This window comes from Giraffa tippelskirchi, chromosome 4 (assembly GCF_054371585.1).
Source record: "Giraffa tippelskirchi isolate mGirTip1 chromosome 4, T2T-mGirTip1v1.2.pri, whole genome shotgun sequence".
Classification (NCBI taxonomy): domain Eukaryota; kingdom Metazoa; phylum Chordata; class Mammalia; order Artiodactyla; family Giraffidae; genus Giraffa; species Giraffa tippelskirchi.
This window is the reverse complement of record NC_137278.1, coordinates 82,992,416-83,006,142: the sequence shown is the minus strand read 5'-3', so window position 1 is coordinate 83,006,142 and position 13,727 is coordinate 82,992,416. Positions and strand designations below refer to the sequence as shown.

Here is a 13,727-nt window from a genome sequence, read left to right as displayed (position 1 = left end):
GCAAGCTCAGTGGTTTGCATTAGTTCTGCTCATGGAAAAAAAGAATCTGTTCAAAGGAAAGTTCAAGAAACAGTTTGGGGAGCATAATCACTTTAGCAGGAATTTGCATTCCATCAAAAAGTGATTATTTCAGATGTTCTTAGAATTTTATCAATATAGATAAGGATTTTCTGGTAGATAGTGTGTGTTTTCCATTTTCCAGCCTTGGCAGTATTTACCTAGTACCTTGATTAAGAGATCCTCCAGGCAAAAAAACAACAACAAGAAAAAACCTTTTTTGAATAAAAGGAGTTTTAATTTTTTAAATACTTAACTCTTATTGATGGATTACACTCTAGAATGTTGCTTCATCGAGCATTCATTCACATTTCCTTTCTAATTGTGGAATTCCCATTGAAGGGATTCAGCCCAGAAGGAGGAGAGCTCTTTAGGATGGAGCAAGGATCCCTCATGTTAATCCTGCCCCTTTCTGACTATGTCCTGCACACCTGGGGAGCATGGATCTGGGTCCAGCCCAGCTGCACCAGGGCATTCAAGGGGACATGCAAAGGGCATCATCTCTAGTGGGAGAGATAAGATGGGCACACAGGGAGTTGTAATCAGAGCAGAGTGGCCATTCCCAGTCTGAACAGTTGTACATGGTAGGCAATCAATTTACATGCTATTTTGTGATGCATAAACATACTATATTTACTTCCAGAGCTGGTGCTGCATTTTTTATGAAATGTATAGCTTTCTCAAGAAAGGTGTTTAAGAGCACTAGCAGTCAGTATTTGTTTTTTTTTTAATAGAAATGCTCTAATAAAAATAAAACCTGACTCATTCCCTCGTTCATATTGACCACTAAGATAGTGTTCTGAGCATTTGAATAATTTATTTTGAAACTTACGAGACCGTTCTTCTAATGGTACATGGTCTCTGAAATCAGGATAGTGAATTCACATTGGTTGTTGAAACATCGAAAGCTGGGGAAACACCCTTTTATAGGGTGACTTCCTGCTTTCGGTTTGCGGTCTCAGTTGCTAAGTGTTCTTTGCATCAGGAGGAAGTAGCAGTATAAGTAGTGCCTATAAAGTTGGAAGAGGGAAGGAATTAACACGTGATGAGTTAATATTTGTGTGGTTTTTTCAGAGACTGGAATGTTCCCTTAAATTGTGAATGTGTTTTTCCTTTCTGGCTGACAACTTCCTGGTTTTCCTACACTTCATTATTCTATTCTCTGTCACTGGGATTTTTTTTTTAATTTCCCGAAAAGCAAGTAAAGTGCCTTCTCCTTATCAGCAGCCTTTCTTTTCCTGTTGCAATAACAAAAGAACAATACAGGAATTTAATAATGTTAAGAATTGATACCCCCTTTTCTTAATATATCCATATATTTGTCTGTAGATAAAATCCAAGTTTTATAGACATAGATAAAAACTGCATGTCAGTAAAATGAGATCATATTTTATCAAGTCCTTCTTAGTCCCTCCCTGCCTCCTGCCTGCCCTTTTATGCAGTTTGAAAAATGAAATAAGGAATTTTTTTCTTTTTCCTTTTTAAAATCTGTTCCCATGGTCTGTTGTTAAGAGTCAATGTCCTGAAACTTAGAAAGATAAGTAAGACCAGTTGTTGTCCCCTTAATAGAAGGACATTTTTCAAAGTTGTCTAGAATACATTCCGATCTTATTTATGTATCTGTTTGATAGAAAAAGTTGCTGTTTACTGTTTCTGCTGTTTTGGCACAAATAAAGTCCACTGCTTCATAGAGCTTTGTTAAATATCATGGGTGTGTTTTTGCAACAGTGGCCATAAAAGGATGCTTATTTCAGTGTTTTGATGCAATTTGGGTTCATGGCAGAGGTGGGTTTACAGTGATTTCCTTAGGTATCCTTGAAACCACACCGAGCAAGGGCACTGGTAACCTGTCCCGTGGGGGTCCTGCTGTGGCATTAGAGGACCTGGCAGGCTTCCTTTCTAAGGCATGAGACACATCTAACCATCTCTATTGTGTCTGACCCAGATTGGGGCAATTAGTTTTTTGAAGTGAAATTTTATCTCTGTGGCAGTAAAAGGAAAGTATGATCCCATTTATATGTTCCTGGTGCCCTTTGGCATTTGGGTTGCTAGTCACAGTGGAACCTGGATGTTTGCTGATCGAGAGCCAACTTGTTTCCATTTCCATTAGGAATTTTTCAGACCAGTTAGGCTGTGGTGTCACACCTCAGTGCAACATGGAACTCCCAAAAATGTTATCTTTGCGTTCTTGCATGCCTCCTGGCCTGGCTTTGTGTCTCCCTAAATTCAGGGCTTATTATAGTGTTTTCCTTGAGGGTCCTTTAGATATATCAATAACTGAGCAAACATCTTCAATCCAGAGAGTATATCCCATATGGATTATAATAGTGTGTGTTCGTGTGCATAGGAAATATGGTTTGCCTATGAAAAAATACACATCACATGTGCATTTGTGTATTTTCTGTGCCAGAAAGTGTAATCTATATACATAACATCCCATGTGCGTGTACAAATCTATAACTAGATGTAGGTAAGCACATGTATAGGCGTGGTGGCATTATAATTAATCCATGGAAATAAATGCAGTAATAAATTATAATAATAATAAATTATCTTTCCTGATACATATATGTCTATATTTACTTATGTTAATAAATATGACAGTGCTGATAATGGTGGTACATTCTTTAAGAGTTTTCTGAAAACTTTGCTCATCTTTGGTAGAAATTAGTCATAGAATCTGAACCCTAGCTCTGCATTCCAACAATGCTTCTTAAGAATTGGTGTAATATTATGCACTTTGTGAATAGCTTATAAAGGAAAAGGCAAGACTCTTCAAATAAATATTATTCAAACTCCTTCCACTTTCATTTCCCTTATCACCATAACAACCACACCCAACTTTGCTATTACACTGTTGTCTATCTGCTTCCCACACGCTAGCAAACCTGACCCTTTGAACAGCAGAGGAAATATGAGAGATAACGTTGAAAACTGTCTTCCTTTTGTTGACATTTCTAGAGCAACAAGTCAGAAAGCTTGTCTCCCTCTGGGTAGACAAGAGGCTACAGGTCGTGATTAGATGGTATGTCCATTAGTAACTCTGATGACTCCCAACAGAATTATTTAAAACATTCCAATGAATAGCTCAGAATTCTGGTAAACAAAAGGGGAGTGGTTGTTAACTGACAAATGGTTTCAATTTTCTATATATGGGAAGGAGACTGCTAGGGAAGAAGGTAAGGATCAACAGAAAATAGAAGTCTCCACATTTCTGAGGTTAGCTCATTCTGGATCAGCCCAAGTGAAATAGTGTTTTTCCAGAGCCTCCATATATGGCCATTCAGAGCTCTGCAGTGGGGGCTCTTTCGTGTGTTTCAGTGCTCTGTTGGTTAATGTGAAACCCTTAGACCATCCTTGCCACATCTTACAGTTGTATCACTGCTCAGTTCAGAGAGATTTTAATTAAATCACATACTGAGTTGATGCTTAGAGGTTTTGAGTTATCCATCTATTCCTCAATCATATTAACCTTTCCATCAAGTTTTGTGGGTTTTTTTTGCCAACTTCTAAAAGAATTCCTTTCTTTCAGATATGCTTTGAAGACTTTGACTGGTATGAGTCATATTACCAAATGAGGTGGCCCGTTTGATATATGTTTTCCCAAACATGATAAAACATGGCTGATTTTGTTGTATTTCCCATGGGCTGACATGCTGTTTTCTATGACCAGAAAACACATTTGAAGTCTTTATAAAATCTGATGTCAGGTACCTCCTGAGAAATAAAATGATTATATCTTGCATTATTTACTATTATCTGTAGCATCAAAAATAAATGTCCCCAGAAGAAGAGGTTATGAAATTAAAGCCCAGGGACATATTAAAGGATTAGGAGGTAGCAAATGTGGACTGGGCTTTAAAAATGACTTTATTCAGTTAGTGGCGTTTTGGAAAATCTCTGGCTGTCAGGGAAATGAACCAATCTGTATTAATATAAAGCATTAGAAATTTAAATAAATCGTGTTTGAGAGCAATACCAGGATTTCCCTTGAATGCTGCTGAATAAATTCTGCTTGTTAAATGTCAGTTAAATGTGTGTGGCTGGCACGCAGAAACTGAGAGGGCCACAAAAATACCCACTTTGGGCTTTAAAATATTGGAGTCCTTTCATGTTCCTTTGACCTTCAGTTAAAGGACATAGTCTCATAGCAGAGGAAATGCCTCAAATTCTAGCATCTGGGTTTTGTTTCTTTATACTTTCTTGGCACAGTTACAACAGTAGGGCTTTTCTTTCCTTCAAGTTTTTTCACGGTGCAGTCAACACAGGCTTCTCACACAAGCGGGAAAGGACAGTGGTGAGGCCAAGAGCAATATGTTTCTGCTTGGCGTTCCGTGGCAGGGCCTCACTGAATGGCTTGTTGTTTCAGAGGGAGCCTAGAACCAGAAAACAGACAAACAGAATCCCACACAAATATAAATTTTGTATAAAATTAGATACCTACTCAAGACTTAATATGAATAGTCAGTGGCCTATATATTTTTTGAGCTTCTGGAGTCATTGCCGCTGTGTTCAAGGTATTTCATCTGTATCTGGTTTGAGGATCTTCATCTGCATTTTCAGCCGCTTGAAGCTGTTTTTTCAAAAGCTTCTTCTGTAGCTTGAGAAGAGAACCTAGTTTAATATAAGTGCATGTAAAGTGTATCTGTTTTGACATGGATACTTTATTTCAGCTCTATTAGTATTTCAGTCATGTTTGTCATTTATCACTGAGGAAGGGTCCCTTAAAGCTTTAGAAAATGATTCTATGGCATCTGATTAGCCATTAATTTAATACCCCATCAAAACAGTAAGGCAGGAGCATCTTCATGTTTTCTCAGCTTTATATCCAATAAGCCTCTGTGTATGTGAGCTTGTCTTGAGATCTTGAATAATATGGAGCAGCATTCTCTAAGGTACTCTTTTTTCAGAGGCATTGAGTTTGGTAGCCTGGGTCTTTCTTTACAGTGGTCACTGTAGCCACTCACTGCTACAGACCTTCAAGCTTTGACATCACCAGTTCTTATGGGCCGTTTGTGTAGTTCTATGAGATGGAGAAGTTAGGAAGCAATACTATTATGCAGAGATGTTAACAGACTTAAAAGTAACCTTAAAAGGAGTTTTCAAAGCCATCTGACTCATAAAAACTTGTTTTGTCTGAAGTTTATGTATTGAATATATTTATTCTGTAAACTCAAGTTGAAGGGGATAGTCATCTGCCCTTAGCAGATGCCTCTGTAGCTTTCCCTAATTCATTCATTTATGCATTCATTTTACAAATATGTGTGGAATGCTTGCTGTGTCACTGTGGTAGATACAAAGTGAACAAGACGGATAAGACCCCAGTCCCCTCAAGCTTCCTGTATTATGAGAAAAAAGAAAAAAAGCCATAAATAAAAGTATAATAAAGGGCTTCCCTGGTGGCTCAGAAGGTAAAAGAATCTGCCTACAATGCCGGAACATGCATGCTAAGTAACTTCAGTCATGTCTGACTCTTTGTGACCCCATGGACTGTAGCCCACCAGGCTTCTCTGTCCATGGGATTCTCCAGGCAAGAATACTGGAGTGGGTTGCCATTTCCTTCTCCAGGGGATCTTCCCGACCCAGAGATGGAACCCGAGTCTCCTGCATTGCAGGTGGATTCTTTACTACTTGAGCCACCACTGAAGCTTTCAGTACAGGAGACCTGGGCTCAATTCCTGGGTCAGGAAGATCTGCTAGAGAAGGAGATGGCAACCCACTCCAGTATTCTTGCCTGGAGAATTCCATGGACAGAGGAGCCTGGTGGGCTACAGTCCGTGGGGTTTCAAAGAATCAGACACGACTGAGCAACTAACACTTTCACTTTCAAAAGTACAAGAGCAGTTGGATAACAGAATGCCGAGACCAAGATAGGATGGGCTGAGAAGGTCTCTCTGAAGAGATGATGTTTAAGTGGTACTGAAAGTTACGAAGGAAGTAGCTGTGCACGGAGCCTGAGGAGGCACATTCTAGGCAGGGTGAACCCGTATTCAGCAACCTCAGTGAGGGAACAAGCTGTGTGTGCTGGGAATGAGAGGTTTAGAGACTGTAGTGGAGCAAGAGGTGGGGAGAGGAAGTGAGAGATGTGGGAAAGGATTAAATCACAGAGATTCTAAGGTAAGGAGTTTGGATTTTATTCTGAGTGTGATCAGAAGCCATCACACAGTTCTGAGCTTCAAGTGGAGATGACCAGATGCCCTCTGATGGGGATAGGATGGGTGAGCTCTGGCTGCTCTGAGGGAAGGATCTTGTCACAGGAGGGAGAGTCGAACAGGGGGCTGGTGAGGGCACTGAGAGAGAGCCTGGAGGGTGCTACAAGGCCAGACAGGAGTTTTGGCAGAGGACTTGGAGGCAAAGGTGTGGATTCTGTGTGTTATTTAGAGGTACAGTTAAAAAGTCTCAAGACTTCTCTGGCAGCTTAGCGGCTAAGACTCTGGACTGCTAATGCAGGGGTACAGGTTCCATCCCTGGTCTGGGAACTAAGAGCCCACATGCCATGTGCTGCTACCGTTAAGGCCATAAAGTTAAAAAAAGAAAAAGAAAAAAAGTCTCCAATTGATTGGATTTGAAGATCAGGTTAGGAGGTGGGCTCTAGACTGACCCCACACTGCTGGCTTCAACAGTGGGTGCTCTTTGCTGAGATGGGAGAAGACTGGGCAACAAGTGGGTGGAGTCAGAGTTACTCTTTGAAATGGAAGAAATATACCAAAGTAGAGGTGATTTTGAATCCTTCTCTTTACTTAGTGATGATGTTTGGAAATGAAGTCGTTAAAGTGTATCACTGTCTGCAACACAGGAGCAAAATTCTAAAACTCCAGCTTGGTTACAGGTCCTCAGCTTGGTATACCACTGTCTCATCCTCTCCCTCTGCCACAGGCAGTGTTTCTCTATGATCTTTGGTGGATGCTTCTATTCCTTCCCCAGGAATGTCAGCAGAACCCACACCCCAGTTTGCTTAGCCTTTCTTTAAAATTGTTCACAGATTTTCTAGGTTTCCGACAACATACATCTCCTGTCTCAGGCAGTTTATCCCACATGATTTATCTAGGGGGAACCGGGGCTTTGTAGGGAAATGCAAGTGCGTCTGTGTCCCTTCTCTTACACACTGCTGAACTTAATGATGAGGCCTTATATTGTTTAAATCATTTTCTCCTGATCCCCTGTCCAAGGATCTGCATTTGAATGTGGTTCGTTTCAGTCACTCAGTTGTGTCCGACTCTTTGCAACCCCATGGACTGCAGCACACCAGTCTTCCCTGTCCATCATCAACTCCCAGAGCTTGCTCAAACTCATGTCCATTGAGTTGGTGATGCCATCCAACCATCTCATCCTCTGTCGTCCTCTTCTCCTCCTGCCCTCAGTCCTTCCCAGCATCAGGGTCTTTTCCAGTGAATCAGCTCTTCACAATAAGTAGCTGAAGTATTGGAGCTTCAGCTTCAGCATCAGTCCTTCCAATGAATATTTCAGGACTGATTTCCTTTAGGATTGACTGCTTTGATCTCCTGCTGTCCAGGTGACTCTCAAGAGTCTTTTCCAACACCACAGTTAAAGAGCTTCAGTGCTCAGCCTTCTCTGTGGTCCAACTCGCACATCCATACATGACTACTGGAAAAACCATAGCTTTGACTAGACAGGCCTTGGTCAGCAAAGTAATGTCTCTGCCTTTTAATATGCTGTCTAGGATGATCATAACTTTTCTTCCAAGGAGCAAGTGTCTTTTAATTTCATGGCTGCAGTCACCATCTGCAGTGGTTTTGGAGCCCCGAAAAATAAAGTCTGTCACTGTTTGCATTGTTTCCCCATCTATTTGCCATGAAGTGATGGACTGGATGCTATGATGTTAGTTTTTTGAATGTTAAGTTTTAAGCCAGCTTTTTCATTTTTCTCTTTCACTTTCATCAAGAGGCTCTTTAGTTCCTCTTCACTTTCTGCCATAAGGGTGGTGTCATCTGCATATCTGAGGTTATTGATATTTCTCCCGGCAATCTTGATTCCAGCTTGTACTTCATCTAGCCCAGTGTTTCTCATGATGTACTCTGCATACAAGTTAAATAAGCAGGGTGACAATATACAGCCTTGACGCATTCCTTTCCCAATTTGGAACCACTCTGTTGTTACAGGTCCGGTTCTAACTATTGCTTGTTGACATGCATACCGATTTCTCAGGAGGCAGGTCAGATGGTCTGGTATTCCCACCTTTTGAAGAATTTTCCACAGTTCATTGTGATCTACACAGTCAGAGGCTTTGGCGTAATCAATAAAGCAGAAGTAGAAGTTTTTCTGGAATTCCCTTGCTTTTTCTATGATCCAGTGGATGTTGGCAATTTGATCTTTGGTTCCTCTGCCTTTTCTAAATCCAGCTTGAAGGTCTGGAAGTTCACAGTTCACATACTGTTGAAGCCTGGTTTGGAGAATTTTGAGCATTACTTTGCTAGCATGTGAGATGAATGTGGATATTGAATGTGGTAGGACCTTGTTATACTTTCTCAGGCTGTGTACTTGTACCATATCTTGCTTTCCTTCCTGCCTGACCTTGTCTCCTGAAGGTAAAAACATTGCTTTGCACCTAGGGGGTAATTAATATCTAATGATTCTGAAAACATGGATTAAAACTAATTTATAAAAGATCACTCATGATATACTTTAAAAAGTTGAACTTTAGCTTGTAGCCAGGTCGCATAGTCGACTGAAGCATAAAAGGAGGAGACTGTGGACCCATTGCAGGCTAGTAAGGAGAAGGGTTAACAATAGAAAGTCGATAAAGAAATGGTATAAACAGGGTACATATCAGAAGGTATCCACAAATGTAAAACATATTCAGAATTTAGAAAAATTCAAGGTTGTGATCATGAATGTTGTCATTGACCTGATAAGGAGAGAAGTATGTAATTATTAGAGATTTCCAGATGATGGAAGACAGGACACCGACACTCTAATACTCTTATTTGTCCTCTGAAAGGAAGAGACATACAGGTTTAGTATTTTTTTTCACCCATCACTTGATTTTACTGATGCCTGATTTCATTGAAGCTTATTACCCTTTTGGCCCTGGTCACATTTCTTTTTGGTATTATTGCTGCCAATTTTTTCAGATACAAAGGCAAAATTATGCTTGCTGTATGCAGTTGGAAGAAACCCTGGCATAGATCCTGCAGAAACCAAGGAGAGAAATTATTAGCAATATCCAAACCAGTAGCTGACTGGCTCAGATTCTTCCTCCCATGACCATTTCTGATTAATGGGAGAATCTGTTCTGTAGTTGAAAAGCCTCTTCCCTGAGCCCAGTCTGTCCTGGCTCCAGAGTGTGGCCAGCTGCACAGCAGAAGCCATTGCCAGGCTTCTGCTTCTGATTCCATTCTCAGCATCTCAGACGTTGGGGTTGAGAGCTGGGAGAGCAGAGAGGTGGGAAGAGCAGCCAAATCAATTTAGACATTTCAGCTGATAACAGAAGCACAACAGCCTTTAATCAAAATCCCTTTACTCACATTGGACACCGTGTCCCCTGCAGAAGCATGTTGTTCTCTTCCATGTAGATATAATTCTTCCTTTATTCTTTTGTTCTTGACTCCTATCCAGGCCACTTAGCCCCTATGTCTTCAGTGATTAATTTGCTCTGTAACTTTTCCTGACATCCTTTTCCTTACCCATCTTCTTTCTTCCTTTATCGTCTCTTCCTCCATACTTCTAATTCATTTCCCATCTATCCCCCCACCATTGCATTTCCCCCAATACAAAGGGGTTGCCTTGCATGTTGGCCTAGCTCCAGCAATATTAATGCATCTCATTTTTTTTTACCTACTTAAAATATTTGCTCATTTAATAAAGTCAGTGCAGTTTATGGAAGCATTGGTAGCCTGAAATAATAAAATTCTGTTACAACAGATCATATATTTTATTTACCTTTCTCTCTTACTTTTCTTGTTCTGAATTCCATCTGTTTTATTTCAGGAGATTATTATCTTAGTTGTTGAAATTTGGGATCCTTCTAGGGTCTTCAGAGGTAAACAGTCTCCACTGTATCTGTGATATCTTAAAAACAGTAGTAGAAAGATCCAAAATAAATTTGCCACAGTTAAGTTCTTACCAAGGTTTTACTGCATTCAGTAAACATTCACATATACAACAGTGAATAACACGGAGCCCTAGCTAAAGGTGCTTCTGGTTTTCTTGGGGAGGCAGACATGAAAACAATCCAGTAGAATGAAATAAGTACTTTTGTAATTTAAAGGTACAAGAAAAAGTCTACAAGGGTGCTGAGAAAAGAGCGATATTCTGATTGGGAAAGTCTCTTTCCCAGAGAAGGTAGCGTTTCATTTGAACCTTGAAGGTTGGATGGGATTTCAATAGATGCAGAAGGAGAAAGGGCCTTCCAGACGCAGGAGGTAGGGTGGAGGGTGTAGACAAGCACCCCTCATGTGCAGGGGGAGTGTGGATGCTCCCATGGGGCTCACGTATGGGGGGCTTGCCATAAGAGAGTGCTGACTCTTACTTTCTAAATGATGAGGAAAGAAACAGGAGCAGCTTAGAATTGTTGCCTTGAAGGTATTATAAGATAAAAGAAGGTTGCTTTCTAACTTTCTAAATTTTAGAAATTTAAGCATGCTTATAAACAAAAAGGGGAAGAGCCAGCAAAGGGGGAGGAAGTCAAGGCACAAAATAAGAGTATAAGGCCCCAGATGGCACAACACTCTGCTTGAAGTACTGATTTTTAGATGTTGGCTCTTGTTCTGCTGTGTCCAGGCTCCCTTGATAGTGCAAAGTGGGTGAAGCCACTGAGCCAAGGAATCAGCCCCCCAAATGAGGTAAAGTTGTTCAGTTGCATCCGACTCTTTGTCATCCTATGGACCACAGCACACCAGACTTCCCTGTCCTCCACTATCTCCCGGAGTTTGCTCAAGTTCACATCCACTGAGTCGATGATACTATCCAACCATCTCATCCTCAGCTGCTCTCTTCTCCTTTTGCCTTCTCTAAGTGGGAAAGTTACCGTCTCTAAATAGGAAATCACATCTACAACTGTGTTGGCAGGATTCAGAAAACCGAGGCATGGTTGTCTTGATTGAAAGTTTTATTACTTTTATTGCTTTTGGCTGTTCATCCTGAGGTCTTCGTGGATTTGTGACTTGGGTCACAAGTGGACCCTCTTGGAGCCTGCCTTGCCTTTATCTGTTAAAGCAAGATGGTAATCCTGGACTTGTGTCCTAGGCCACTCCTGTTTAAAGTTGGATACAAACCCAAACTCGAGCCTTTCCACCTCATCTCTCCTCCTCACTTCTGTTCCCTCTCCTGCTGTAATTATTAACCTGATTTATCCCGTGATAAATATAAGTGGATGTTCCTGATTCAACACTCACATATTTAAAGAAATTTTCTAGCAGTTTAGCAAAGTGGCTTGAAATGTTTAAGCAGAAAGTATCCTAAAGTTGAAAACAAAAGTTCCAGGCATACAAACACCTCTTTATTATTTGGACGACATGATGATTTTGTGGCGAGAGGACTTAATTGACTCTTTGCAGCGTTAAAATGTACACATACTTTAGTTAGATTCATTAGTAGCCTTTTTATTTACATCGAGCACTTGTTTGGAAAGTTGAGACTGAGTCAGGACACACACATGGTTCAGTAAAAATCGCAATTTCTTGAAGTACTTAGGTTGATGTTAGAATCTCCTATTTGCATTATTAACAAAAGTGCCGGAGTCCAGCTCCGGCAGCCAGGGAAACGCCCTGAAGGGATGAACGGGGTCGGTGAACGAAAATGATGCAGCCCAGTGCTTTGAGCGAGAGACTGCATCATTTTCATTCGCCGACCCCGTTCATCTCTTCAGGGCGTTTCCCTGGCTGCCGGATAAAAACTACTGGAAAGGCCACAGAGAATTCTAAGTCTCCCTGTTGTTTTACTCTTTTTTTTTTTTTTTAAGCCTGGGTGAGGGCCCCCTGAAGGGGATTTCTCCAAGGAGCACGCTCTGTATATTGTGCATGGCGTCTGCTTTAAAAGCTTCTTTGTTTCAGAAAACTCCGTATCTTTCTCAGCCTCGGGCAATGCTCTGGGAGGCTTTGGGGGCAAAGTGGGGAACTCCTGGGCCCTGGGAGGCGCAAACGGAGGCAGCGGTGATCACCTTAAATCAGAAAGTGATGGATACATTTTTAAAGGTTTGCATAGAGGAGGAGGGGCCTTGCTAGGGCGCTCGGCCGCAGCATCCTGCAAGTCCTCTCCTTCCTTGGGAGGTTGAGTACAGTCTCCCTCCTTTTCTTCGCCAATGGCAGAAAACATACTCTGCGCGGAAGGCAGAAGCCCACCATCCACCGTTGCAGCCTCTCCCATAGGCTGTCTTAACAGCCTCATGCCGAGGGTCCAGTACATCCCTAATCATATTCCACAGAGCAAAAGCATCTACCGGAACCTTTTCTGGCCCATGCAAAGTAAAAAACAAATGTAACTGATCTCCAACCTTAGCTCAGGTTTTCAGATTTCCTCAGGAAACCATGGGCATTGCTCTTGGACAGAAATTAGAAGTTTAATGCCTCTATGGGCTAACATGTGAAGTAATATTTTAATAAACATTTAGAGAATACAAAAATTAGAAGTTTAACGCCTCTATGGGCTAACATGTGAGTAACATTTCAATAAACATTTGTCTATTCTTGGATGCAGAGAGTCCCATTTTCCTAGAGAATATTTTTACTGATTCTGTGTTCTCCTCACCCTGCCTAAACTGCACAGGGGTCCCGGTCACCCACGAACACAATCCTACACGTCCCGCTTTGCATTTATGAAATTGCTTAATTAATTACTTACCTACTTGATTACTTACTTACCCTTCAGGTGTCCCTGTTCGGGCGCCACTTGCTGGAGTCCAGCTCCGGCAGCCAGGGAAACGCCCTGAAGGGATGAACAGGGTCGGCGAACGAGAATGATGCAGTCTCTCGCTCAAAGCACTGGGCTGCATGTTTATTTTAAGCATCAGGTTTTCTTTTATACTTTTACAAAAGCATTAGGTCAGAGGTATGACATCTTCAGTTTCCCCTCACCCATATTTACTGTCTCCATAAATCATTGTTGTCCTTCAGAGTTTCTTCTTAAGTGTCCTTGTGATAACATTGTAACTCAAGTTTGTCTCTGGGCTGTATATTACATACCTCAGTTTATTTCTTATCTCTTTAAATCCTGCTATCCCCTAGTAACTTAAGCTCATCATCTCCTAAACAGGCTTTTGGCTATTAGTATCTCTAAAATACCTAGTTTCCATAAGCTATAGTAAAATATGCCAATGCTACAACATACCTTAAACCTTTAGCTTCTGACTATTCTTAATTATTCCTAACCCCTAAACTCAGCAAACTTCTTTTGCCATAAACATTCCCCTTACAGGCAGGTTTCAGATAACAATGTTTCCCACGATCTCAGGCTGCAGCCTATGTGCTCATCCTGGAGCATTCTTTGTAAAGATCCTTGAACAAATGTCAAGAGTTAACATTATGGATTATAACATTCTTTCCAGCCACCTCAACCGGAGGAAAGAAAGGACAAGTCAGAATCACAAGACCTAACTCCTTCATCCCGGGACCGTGCCTGCGGGATGAGGAGAGGGGGTTGAGGCCGTGCCTCCATTTTGTCAGTAATGCCTATCGCGGCTCCCGACACAAGACTATATTTTATTGCCACTTGAA

The 13,727-nt window shown here is 41.3% G+C and overlaps 1 protein-coding gene across 4 annotated transcripts in view; it reads left to right on the top strand.

The window, feature by feature from the left end:
* CRIM1 (cysteine rich transmembrane BMP regulator 1) overlaps positions 1 to 13,727 on the top strand; it is a 215,899-nt gene that overhangs the window by 58,196 nt on the left and 143,976 nt on the right. Inside the window, exon 1 of one of the 4 annotated variants that reach the window (XM_081596246.1) lies at positions 3,165 to 3,236. The exons of the other annotated variants lie outside the window; for them this stretch is intronic. The gene's annotated coding sequence lies outside the window, so the exon portion shown is untranslated. Of the gene's footprint in view, positions 1 to 3,164; positions 3,237 to 13,727 lie in introns of those variants that run through there. 4 annotated transcript variants of the gene reach the window in all.